This window comes from Camelus ferus, chromosome 3 (assembly GCF_009834535.1).
Source record: "Camelus ferus isolate YT-003-E chromosome 3, BCGSAC_Cfer_1.0, whole genome shotgun sequence".
Classification (NCBI taxonomy): domain Eukaryota; kingdom Metazoa; phylum Chordata; class Mammalia; order Artiodactyla; family Camelidae; genus Camelus; species Camelus ferus.
The window spans coordinates 101,338,804-101,351,105 of NC_045698.1; the positions used below are offsets into that span (position 1 = coordinate 101,338,804).

The following is a 12,302-nucleotide window of genomic DNA, read 5'->3' on the forward strand; positions in this document are numbered from 1 at the left end:
TATAGTTTAATGAAAGACCAGACGAGTACAAAGAGTAAAATAAATTATTTTACAAAAAAAAAAAAATTAAGATACCCTATATTCACTTTGCCAAGGTCAGCTTTCTCTTTTGCGCCATGTAATTCTATATACCACGCTATATAACTGTATGGATGCACGTATGTCACAGAGAGTTATTGAAACAAGGGATATGTATAGAATTAGAGGAGAATCTTGGGAAAAGGGAATTTGAAATACTGTTGATGCAGGGAGAGAGCAGGATTTATCAATTTGGACATTTCACAGGCCTGTAAGAATTCCCAAATTTCACTAATTACCTCCATCCTCCCAAACCTTCCAGTCCCTTTTTTTTCATATATCTTTTTGCCATTTGTATGTCTTCATTGAGAAAAAAAAAAATCTATTCAGTTCCACTGCTCATTTTTAAATCAGATTGTTTGCTTATTTTGTTTGTTTGTTGTAATTGAGTTATATGAATTTTTTAATATATTTTACATGTTAACCCCTTATCAGATGCATTGTATACAAATATATTCTTGCATTCCATAGGTTGCCTTTTTATTTTGTTGGTTGTTTGTTCTGCTGTATAGAAGCTTTTTAGTTTGATATGGTCCCACTTAATTGATTTTTTGCTTTTGTTGCTCATGCTTTTGGTGTCACATCCCCCCCCCCCAAAAAAAATCATTGCCATGACCAGTTATCAAGGACTTTACTCCTGTTTTCTTCTAGGAGTGTTATGGTTTTAGGCTTTATGTTTAATACTTTAATCCATTTTGATTTAATGCAAACTCTATCAAAATGCCAATGATACTTTTCACATAAATAGAAAAAAATCCTAAAATTTACATGGAACCACAAGAGACCCTGCATAACCAAAGCAATCCTAAGAAATAAGAACAGAGCTGGAGGCATCACACTCCCTGGTCTCAGATTACATTACAAAGTGATAATAATCAAAACAGTATGGCATTAGCATAAAAGTAGACACAGACCAGTGGAACAAAATCAAGAGCCCAAAAATAAACTCTCACACATACAGTCAACTCATATTTGACAAGGGAGCCCAAAACACTCACTGGGGAAAGGCTAGTCTCTGCAATAAGTTGTGGTGGGAAAACTTTATAACCACAGGCAGAAGGATGAAATTTGACCCTTACCTTACACCACTCTTCTGGTTCTAAGTTTTTTCCCCATCTATTTTCCAAATCTTAACAATTAAGAGTATGTTATTAAAGGTGTAATTACTAATGCAAAGGGGAAAATATATCTTATAACCAGAAACCGAGCAATGTAGAACTTTGGTCTAACTTTCCCATGGTTATCAGAGGAATCATAATATTTATTTTCTATCCCCTTTGATCTGGAAATTATTAGTGCTACTTTATACTGGTAGCACTCCTTTTCTTTCATTGCTTACTGGGTACATCAGTCAATCCACTTGAATATCTGTTTTAAGTGAATTAACCATAGAGGTTATGGTGGGCTCCATAGTTGAAGGATATTGCTTCCTATAAGAAGGGTGCATTGGGCAATCTTATGAAGTTGTGCATTATGTGTAATTAATATGATTTAACCAAAAAAGGCAAATCATATATAAAGGAGTAGCAATGAACTATCATCACAGCGCACAATTTACCCCCTCTTTCAGGAATTCTTGTTGCTCTTAGAGCCAATGCATGTCATGAATGGCAATCCTTGCTCCAGAGCCAAGAGGAGAAAAATTTCTGTTTTAATGGATTTGTTCATCAGCCATGTTTTCCTAAATATTATCAGTTATGTACATGGGATCAATTCTTTGGTAGGTAGGTGATAAGAGTAGAAAGTAGAGATATTGGATAAGTGATGGGAAGATGGGTTTGGGTAGAATGTCAATTGAAAGAAAAACAAAAACAGGAGATTACCTATAAAGGTATCTTTATTAAAATTACCCTTTAAATAGTTTACAACTGTGATTGACAGTAACATTTTCAATTTGGGTATCAAAGTCATCAACAATCTTTTTTTTTTTAAATTATGTGTTGGACATTGAACCTATTTGAGGTGTTGTGATCATGCTGTGGACAAATATCATTTAATTCTAACCTTCCTACCAGAGCAATGTTATTATTTCCAACATTTTCAGATGGAGAAACTGCAAGTCACCAGCAGAGTTATGCCTTCTTCCTGTTTCTCTGACTCTAAAGCCCAAGTTCTGAACCACTAGGCTTTATTGCCTGCCTCGCTATGGAAATTCTGGAGTCAGACTGTCCAGGTCAGCACTACAGCTCATCTCTTAAAGACTTCATTTTAGTTGCTTAACTGCTCTGTGTCTCAGTCCACCCTTCTATAAAGTGTGGGTGACAGGAGAGCCTACTTCATAGGGATGTTGTAGATCGCAAATGAGATTCTGCAAGGAAAATGCACAACAACTCTCGGCTTGTTAGTAAACACCCATTATACGTTGTCTGTGATTATTACATGCTATGCATTTAGGCTGTGGCTATATGGGAAAATCCTAGGTTAAAGCCGCCTTTGTCCGATTTTGAAATCCTAATTAAAAGAATGGTAATTAGTCAGTGTCCAGTTGGCAGAGATACATGTTCAGGCTGAGCTGCTAAATTCTGTAAATCTTTCTTTTCTGTTACCATCTGCAGGTGGAAAATAGGTGCTCTTTGCATTTTATGAAAAGTGAAAAGGCAACTCAGTTTCCTTCCTTCCCTTTCACTGGCCTTCTTTTGGACCTCATAGGGAGTGAAATGGTTGGATCTCTGCCCAGTAAACTCCTTTCAGGAAGACACCATTTCACTGAAGCATCACACATACTGATGGAACAGGCGTTAGTCTTGGAACTAGACCTACTAAATATCAGTCCTAGTTTCACCTTTCATCAGCTTTGTGACTCATGGGCAGATTAGTCAAAAATTATGAAATTCAGTTTCTTCATCGATAAAATAGGAGTAATATTTACCCTAGAGCAATGATTCTCAGCTAGAGGTGACTTTCGTTGTCTTGACTGAGGAGCAGAGGTGCTACTGACAGCTAATGGGTAGAGGCCAGGGATGCTGGCACACATCCTACGGCGCACGGGATTCAGCCCCAACGTCAGTGGTACTGAGGTACTGAGGTTTAGAATCTCTGCCTTAGAGTGTTGTTGCTTGAATGAAATAACAGTATTTGTGAAGCACTTAGCCTCGCGCATGACGTGTGGCAGGAGTTCATAATTCATTAATGTCATCTGCCAGGCGTTACTCACTAATGTGAGTTTCCAGGCTTCTGTCAGGTCCAAGCACTGTGATCAACTAATTCACACGGAGGTGTCACACTAATTCCTCTGTCAACGGTATATGCAGTTAAAAAGTAGGCCTCTTAGAGGCTGATTCTGAGTGTGTCTCTATGATGGAATGTCAGCCCTTGGCACCTGGGGAAGTTTGGTTTCCCCTCACCTCCTCTTCCCCCACAAGGAGGCAGGAATCTGGCACTGTAATTTCTTACCTCTCCTCACTGGTTGTGAAGATCAGTGCGATGATGCAGGTAACGCGTCCAGCCCTGTGTATGGCATAGGGTGGGTGTAAACGTAGGTCAGCGTTATCATCACTTAGTGTCTGTCTGTCTCTCTCTGTCCATTAGGCTTGTGGTCATATTAAAGGAATCTGCTTTCTCCACCCTGCTCTGTCCTGTGTTAATCACTGTGCTCAGTAATGAACTCTTCCTGAGAGCTTTTCTTCCCCAGATGATGGACTGCTGAGATAGGAAACCCTCCCCAGTTGGGTTTGATTTTGCCTACAAGGTCCCAGACAGGGCTCGAGACCTGCACCTGGGCTCTGACAGCACCGCTGGGCCCCTTTCTCTTTCCTTATTGTAAAACGAGGGTGCTCAGTGGCCTGGAAGGTCCCTTCTGGGTCTCTCACTCTGTGGCTCTGCCTGGGCCAGCCCACGGCGAGTTCTGCATCACACCCCGGTTGGCCTGCTCATGGCTGTGCTTCTCACGGTCCGAAGTTTTCTGGTTACCTTCGACTTCAAAGCTGTTTATGACTAATAAATGTTCTAAGACAGTTCTTTTATTTTATCTGTGATTCTCAAAAAAATCACAGTGTTCTCTGGCTCTTAAACCACTGCTCTGGGTTAATTTGGCTTTTTTTTTCTTTCACCAGGAAGCTCAACAGAAGTTTATGTTTGCTTTTACCAATAAGCCATAGATTATTGTATTTTGATTTTACCCTCTTTGGGAAGGTATCATATATTGGTTGGTTATTGAAAATTCCTTAAGCGGTATTGGCAAATGTTAAATCTTATTCATCTGGCAAAGGGCTTTTTTTCCTGTGCTAATTAAGTGCGTGCTTCAAACACTGTTGATTGCTGCCAGGGCAGCCCGGGTAGAACGAAGGCCGGCGGAGGGGTGTGACATACCCTGACATCAGGAAGGGTGCCAGAACTCTTCAGCCTTCATTTACTTTATTTTCACTTCTCTCCAGTGAACATGGGGAAGGGAGCTGAGGTTTCTTTTATAAATATAATGATAAAAGACCCATGAAAATCTACATTTTCAAGTTGTCTAATCAATTGATTAATTTCTAAAGTTACTGAAGGGCTGGAAACCCTGGGACTATCACATCTTAAAGTCAATACTTTAACCCTTTTGGCTTCTTAGTGTTTTTTAAATGTTTCTAGTAGAAAATCCTTGTGACGTTGAATAATGTGTCCACCAAAAAGAGCAGAGACTTGGTATTAAAAGAGATCTGGGTTTGAATTCTCAATCTTCCACTTGTAAACTCAGTAACTTTGGATCAGATAGTTAACCATTTTAAGCTACAGTCTCCTTGCCCATAAAAAGAAAAGAGAATACCATCCACTTAACAGAGTTACTGTGAAGGTTAAATTATCGAAACTCCTAAGCACAACGCTAGGCACTTAGGGTCCTCAACAAATGAGAGCTATTGTTTTGATGCTAGGTTTCTGGTTTTCGAGGTACAGCTATTATCTCGTTCACTGTTGGAGTAGCTGGGTACAGCAGGTGGTAGTATCATTACCTTTGTGTGTCTTTTGAGAGTGTTAGTCAAATTTGTTGGGACTAGTGTAGCAAAGAGGCTATGATTCCAGAGAAGAAACAAGTTACCTGCAAAGTGGCTCAGAAAAGTGATTGTACTTGTGCCCTAAAGCACAGGCCAGTGTCAGTGCTGGAACTGCACACGTGCTGAGAGCATGGAAGGTAAGCTAGACAGATATTAAGTATTTCTATGAATTTGATGTCATATTCAAGACTTACTGTAAGTAACACAACATGAAATTTCCCTAGATTAGGCAAAAAGAGAATTTCTTGGCTTATAAAATCATAAGCCTAGAAATGGGACCAACTTGTGATACTGATAGATGGAGGGCTTGGTCTCTTGACTGTTCCTCTTCTTCGTGCATGACTGTCCTCTCCAACCAATATGGAAGATAGCCAGTGAACTCACATTCTCCTAGCTTGGTGTGTTCCGCATCATAGAACAGATATTACCCATCAGTTTCAGCAAAACAGCCCCAGCAAGGACTCCAGTTCGCCCAACCTGGGTCACATGACCATGCCTGAATCACCCACTGTGCTTGGGAGATAGGAAGTTCACACGTGGGCCACGTCCTCCTCTTGTGGCTAGGCACGGCACCATGGTTGACAGCCCCTTCAGGACACCATGGAATAGGGAAAGGGCAGCTCCCTGAAGGAAAAGAAGGATGTTTTTACTGGAAAGGGGAGACAAACAAACCTTATAATAATTTCATATACGTTTCATTCTAAGAGAGAAAAGACTGTGAGATATTGATTGAGAGGAGTTGTAGGGGAACTTATTATTTAGGGGACTTGTTCAAGCTTGTGAAAACTGAAGAAGAAAATCGTGAAAGGAAGTGGCCAGGACGAAGGGGACTGAGTGGGAAAAGGGGATGAGGATGGGCTCCAGAGCTCTCTATGAAATGGCTGAGAAGGGCTTTGGGGGACAGGAGTAATTAAATATGATCTTAGCTGAAAAATGCTGAGGCTAAGAGGAGGAAATACAATAAGGAGGAAGAAAGCAAGAAAAGGACACAAAGGACCTGGAAAATGAAATAAGTGTGTCGTTAAGGAACACTTGAAAGAGCAAGGCGGTAGAGCAGGAGGTTAAAATTCAGGATTTCTTGCCATGCACACAGCATTGCACTGCTTTATTTAGAGAGAGACCTTAAAGGTGAAAATCCTGAGCTAGGGCGGTGTCTGAACTTCAACAAAGTGGAAAATTACGTGCCTAGAGACCATAGTTGAGTGGCTAGGAAAGTTAATTTTTACTTAAATTGTATAATGCCTTTAGGGATTTGGGGATATTAATAGATAATTATGAGTGATAATTAGCTAATATACATATATCCAATTATTCAGTTCTGGATGGATTTTGCCATTATTTCTGTTGGTGAGCATGCTTTTTGTTTTTGTCACATGTATATTAAATGTCTAGTGATACGCTTAAATATTTTCCATTCTAATAACCTTTGCATATCTTTTTTTTTTTTGGCAGAAGGTTTACTGCCTCTCACATACACTCTAAGCCAAAAATGACTTTCCGTATGCATCATCCATTTCCTCTTCCATTCATTTTCATGCAGGTATTTCCCGAACATCTACCGTGTGCCCCAGAGTGAGCATTAGAATTCACAAGGGAATAGACATAAGCCTTAACACAGGCAAACAGACATTAGACCAGCCTAGAAACACATCCATAGTTATGCAGTGTGGTTGTGTGATGGAAACGGGCTGGAGGTTGGGACTGGCTTAAACTGTGTTGGGGGAGAGAAATATAAAGAGCTTTGAGAAAGGAATGTGTAAGCCGAGCTCTAGAAGACAAAAAAGAGCTGAAGAGGTGAAAATCAGAAGAATGAGTGCTGCTGGCAGAGGGAAGAGCCAGTGCAGAACCCTTAGTAAGGAATAAGAAAGGGCAGTAGGGCAGCAACTGAACTGAGGCGATGATTCTTTTCCTTCCCTTCCCTAACTCCTCTATTATAAACTCACGTGGTCCAGCAAGTCAAGAGCTGTGTCTTTCTTTTCTGCTGCATCCCTGGTGGGGTCAGTGTGCTGTTACTAAGCTGTTGTCTCTCAGCTCCAAACCCACCCCTCTCTACTGTGCAGTGTGATGCTGGGGCTAGGATTCAGCTCACCACCCTTTTCATTGACCCAACTGGCTTCCTGTTAGGTTCTGTCCATAGGGGGCGCTAGGGGAAGACTGTAATACAGGGAGAGAAGGACTCCTTTGTTTCCTGCTCATCAGCATCATCCCAGAAGCAGTTGGTCCCGGTTCCCAATTTTGTTTCTTTTTCTGTAATCCCCAGACCAGGCCACTTCAGAGAGACCAGGACCAGCAGGCAGGGTGCCCTTCTCAGACACCTGGGTCCCACCTCCACAGGATGCCTCTGGCAAGGTTCTGGTTCTACTAACCCCATCGTCTCCCCAGCCCTAAGGGAGGTAGCTGCCTCTTGCGGTCACTATCTTGGACTCCTCCATGCCACTTTTTTGCATTTTCACTCCTCCAACGTCTGCTTAAACAATTCCTGGTATTAAATTCTCCCTGTTAAGAACAGGTGGAATGTCTGTTTTCCTAACTGGCCCTGACTGATGCATAGGTAGTTTCACTGTTTGCAGTTGCCCAAACTTGCCACCACTTAATGAGGGTCCCCAGCTGGGCCCATCCAAGGCCAAATGTCCATGAGTGGAAAAGGTCCGTCGCAAGCAAGAAATGATGTGATGGTCAAGCTGGAAGATGCATTTTGCACAATCTGCCTGTTTCCAATCTCCACTATGCAATATCTTTTCCAAGGCTGGCAGAATTATAAAAGTATCAATTTGGGCATTATTGACTTTTCAGCTGGGATACCAAGAAAGTGTTTCAGCAGCCTCGATAAATTAAATCTGGCCACCTAGCTCCCAGACTGGCAGGCTCCTACATCATTGACAGAGAAGACAGGGGAAAGCAGTTTTCCCAGCTGTTGCTGTAAATGATGTGCATTGTGTTCGCAACCATTAGCAGGTGGAGGATTTGAAGTGTGGGTAGATTGCAGAGCTGCCTCTTTTAAAAATGCATAAGCAGTTTGTGAGTTTGCTAAGTCATGTTTCACTCAGCTCGGTTTGAATTTTTCATAGGGGAGAAAGATTCTGTAGTCTTTCCTCTTCTATTCCTTCTTTGTCAGTAAGAACTTAGGGCTACAGTGGAAAGGGGCCAAGTCCAATCATATAATTTTCTTGATTGGTCCTCAATTTTTTCCAAGTTGTAAAATGTTGGAAGATTTAGTGTTTAAGGACTTGAGTCTATTGAGTTTCCTGCCCTTCCCCGTTTGATCCAAAAGACAGATTCCTCCAGGCTCTGGGTTTAAATTTATTCGATGTGTCTTCCAGTAAAATTTTACCCTGGAAGACTCATCCATTTGTGAAATCCTAAGCACTGCAAACTGTAAAGGAGCCTTCTATCCAAAGTGATGCCCTGGTCCCTCACTATCTACCAGACACTGTATGTGCTAGCGGTTACTCTCCACTCCCAAGACAAAGGCAGACCTTACGAAATGCTCAGTAGATACTTCCCTAATGAATCTCGTTATAGCATCAGTGCTCTTCCTAACGTGATATTCCAGCCAGACCTCAGCATCCATTGTACAGCATGTTAGTGGCAGCATCACCATCATATCTAACAAGCTCCTGACTGGTTTTGTTCCCGTAGGTCAGTGTCTGGCTTCTAGTAGAATTAATGTATATGGTGATTGAAATGCTTATTGGATGCCACAAACCATGAAACACCTTTGCCTTAAATTTTTCATTTAATTTTCCTAAAACCCTTATGAGGAAGATACTGTTATGAGCCTTATTTTTCAGACAAGAAAGCTGTGGTTCAGGGAGGTAAAGTAACTTATCCAAGCTGACACATTGTGGGGCCTGATTCTGGAGCCTGAAATTTGTCTGCTCTGCTATCAACTTCATATAACTCAACACATGTGTTTGTCTCACACATTTAATCATCAGACATTTATCAAACCTCTATTGTGTGCCAGGCAGCAAAAATTGATGTCCAACAAATTCAACAATGGTTTGCTTAAAAATAAGGATGAGCCATTAGCCTCTTTGGCCAGCAACTAGTTAATACAGCCCCTCAAAAGGCAGCAGGTGTTTTTCTTTTTTATTATCAATGAAACAGACTTCTCTTAGAATGAAATGGTTTTCTCTCTGTATCTGACTAATCAATTGTAACCAATTTTCTCCACAAATGGAGACCAAGTATTGAAACCTCAGGAAATGGGGAGCAAAAGTATGTTGCAATCTGAAGTAGCAAGGTATTTAGGAGATCATGGTTTGCTGTGATGGAGGGGATTCTAGAATACCCTGAGTTACATAATTGACCTTTCACATATCTTTCCGCCCTTTCCAGGGTTGGTGAGCACATGTCAGTGGGACTGCAAGGGCAAAAGGGTCTTCTGTGTTCTGGTTTAAAACTTCGGTCTTCTGTGGTTAAACTCTTGGTATGGGTAGCATCAGACAATGCTTCCAAAAAAGAAACAGCATGGTTCTCGTCTTACATTTTGGTTATTTTTCAAATTTCATAATGACTCTTCCCACAGCAACTCCCACTGGACTGTATTAATCCCATCGTCTTCCTTGATTTCAACCTAATATATAGACTTCGGAAGCCATCTTACAAATTATCTTTCCAAAAGAGTAAAAACATTCAAATGTACTCATAAAATATTGAAACATGTGGTAGTCTAACAGGCTCCCCTAAAATTAAGTTGTTCCATTTCCTTTTAATAGTGAAAGTGCTTAGAATAAGTAGAAAGTAATGAGAGAGTAATACTTCTGTTTTTCCCGGAAGCTGGAAGATCCCAGCTGACATTTAAACCCCTGCTCATCCCAGCCGTTCAGGCAGGAAGCAGCACATCCGTGCCAGGTTCTTGGCTGGGACAGGTAGTGGAGGGCTGCGTGTAGTTTTCCACATGAATACACAGAACTCCCTCCCATGATGGTGTTTGTGTTGTGAAAATGCCTTTTAGAAAAGCCTCGGGTTTCGCTCCAAGTCCACTGAACGGGATGACTTTACCATGAGGAAGGTAACTCTTGGGCAGGGAAACACAGGCTTGTATTTCCTCTGGTTCAGCTGGGTTAATGGCCAAAGTATTTTGTCATCTTCTGTAAAGGTAATAGGCAGGCGTATTCTAGCACATAGTTCCTCTCTTTTCTTTCACCTGTTCCTCTTTCTTTTTTTAGAAGCTGAGTTCAGTTTCTGAACTTTTCTCAAGAAAGGGCAAACTAGATCAGCTCTGACTTGATGTGATTACTTTTCCTTGACCCAATTCATTAGAGACTTTTCTCCATTGAGTCATATTAGTATGGGGATGGCCAGGTTTGCAGAGGCAGAGGCAGATTCTGCCTTCTGAAGAAGAAAAAACGTTCACCTCAGAATCTAGGCTGGCAGACAGAAAACGTTTCCTATCACTGATGTTTTCAGTCACCAGCTGGTACATGTTGAACAGTTCTTCTGTTGCACGGAAGATATTTATTTGTAATAGCCTGAGATAACTAGGATATTACTGCTGGGGTGATTCCTTTTGGCTAATTGGATTGTTGCATTTCACTTAATGGGTATATAAATACAATGATTCCACATTTTAAAAAGTGGTTTGAAGGAGCAGACATATATTTGAGATACTTTTGGCATTGTGATTTACAGGGACTGTTTCTTTTTTTTCACTCTCGCTAGAAAAAATGTAGCAATTGCTATAAATATTTACATCATTTAGATACAAAGAGGACAGGCGTTGTACAAGAAGACAGGATATAACTCTCCTAATAGTTTCCGTTCTAGGGCTTCTCTACTTTGACCACATTAGAAATGACAGTAAAATGGGATCTTTTTAATGTGACTTACATTCATGGCAATAAGATAAAGTGCAAATCAAAACTGGGTCTCCTTTAAAACATATAAACATACTATATTATCCATGTCCTCAATATTAGCGTCATAAAGTGGATTGATTTCCCTTTATTTTTTATGGCTTAAATACAGAGTACTATATGAAGTACCCAGTGTATAACCTGTGATCATCAAACAGTATTAAGTTCATAAATCCAAGAAGACTATGGTTGTTCAGAGGGTGGAGGGCTGGGAGCAGTGACTTACATTTAGGAAATTGCTTTGTGCCATGATTGGGGGTGTTTTAGTTCAGGGAGCCACCAACTGTGTATCTGAAAAATGGCTCTCCCTCTAAATAGCTGAATGCAGTACTATGAATCAAGCCGCAGGGAAACAGGGATAGAGGAACTCACACTGGCTTAAATATAAATGTAGGGGCTCATGTAAGTGAAAAGCTCAGTGACAGGTCTGCCTTCAGGTATGGCTGGATCCAGGTATTTACACATTTTTACTAGAATAGTCTTTCATTGAATTTCTACACTGTAACCCAAGCTATTTTCTGCAATTACAATAATGGACACTTTACTGTGTCTACCTCAGGGAGCTTATGGCATAGTAGCTGAGATGCCGAAGGTAGAAAAGAATTACAACAAACATGATATGTACAATAATAAAGGCACTTACAAAATAAAACCATAATTCAGAGTTAAACTTGACAAATATTTCTGAGGAGAGATGAACAAGGACTTTAGAGAGAAGTTACAAAATTGTTTTGAAAGAGAAGCAGGAATTTCATAAACAGCCTTGATTATAGTATTTGGGAGATCTGTATTCAAATCTGAGCTCTGCCATTTACAAATTGTGCAAGTTTCTTACATTTCCAGGGCCTTAGTTTCTTTGTATGGAAACTGGGAGTGGAGTTACTTTCTTAGAATTACCATGAGGGTCTGGCGAGTTGATGAGTGCACAGAGCTACATGGGGCTGGTGCAGAGTAAGCCTCCCTGACTGGTAGCTGTCATTGCACTCTCATGGACTCCCCCTGTTGTACCTGCCTGCAGTGATGCAGGGCATTAGATTAGAGTTTAATCGGCCTCAGTAAAATCAGCTAGCATTGAGTGCTTCCCGTGTACCTCAGACTGCATGTAGAGTTTCACTTGACGTATCTAAATCCGCCCTACAACTCTAGGCAGTAGGGGTGTTATTATTCTCATCTCACAGATGAGGAAACAGAAGCTGTGAGAATTTAAGGGGCCTGCCAAGGTAGTAAGGCTCATGAAGGGTGCAGCTGAGTAACTATCTGACTCCGTTGCCTATGGGTGGAAGCATTAGCCTGCATTTCCTCTTAGCAGCATCTCATCATTAACTTCCTCCCCTCAATGGATTTGGCTGCTGGGTAGTCCTGTTGCAGCCCGTCCTGTGTGCCATCTCACTTC

The 12,302-nt window shown here is 41.0% G+C and overlaps 1 protein-coding gene across 3 annotated transcripts in view; it reads left to right on the forward strand.

Annotated features, from left to right (window-relative positions):
* KCTD16 (potassium channel tetramerization domain containing 16) overlaps nucleotides 1-12,302 on the forward strand; it is a 245,537-nt gene that overhangs the window by 221,124 nt on the left and 12,111 nt on the right. The gene's annotated exons all lie outside the window — the stretch shown is intronic.